We start from the raw sequence: 595 nt of genomic DNA on the forward strand, positions 1-595 counted from the left end.
AGATTTTTTATATAATTTTATATATTATCTCGTGCAGGACACAAGAACATACACTAATAGTCATATTAAAAAAAGAAAAAATCGCCAAAGCAAGATGGAAATAAATTTATCATTTTCCTTTTAAAAATATAACGATCAATAGAAAAAAAAGCATTGAAAAAAATCAAATGCGGGAACAAAGCAGCAAAACTCACTCGTGTCCTTTCACATACCACAATCAAATTAATACTCAAATTCATTTCTAAAAGATGATTTATTTTTTAAATTAATTTTTAAAAAATTTTTTAGTCATATTAGTCTTTTAAAGATAAAATGAAAATTAAATTAGTCATTCTGTTAATTAGATGATGACGTATCATGTTAAATGTTACGTGACATAATGATGTGGTAGATTAATGTCACGTGTCTGGTTGATGTGTCAGGTAAGTGACACTCAACATATCATGTGTCACTTGATATGTAAAAAAATTATTTATAATCAAAATAATTACTAAAAGTCTATACATAAGTCATTTTCAATCATAAAATTTTAAAAATTAATCAAATTAGTTCTTATATAAATTTTTTAAATTTTTTTATAATATTAAATTTAAAA

This window comes from Arachis duranensis, chromosome 7, assembly GCF_000817695.3.
Source record: "Arachis duranensis cultivar V14167 chromosome 7, aradu.V14167.gnm2.J7QH, whole genome shotgun sequence".
Classification (NCBI taxonomy): domain Eukaryota; kingdom Viridiplantae; phylum Streptophyta; class Magnoliopsida; order Fabales; family Fabaceae; genus Arachis; species Arachis duranensis.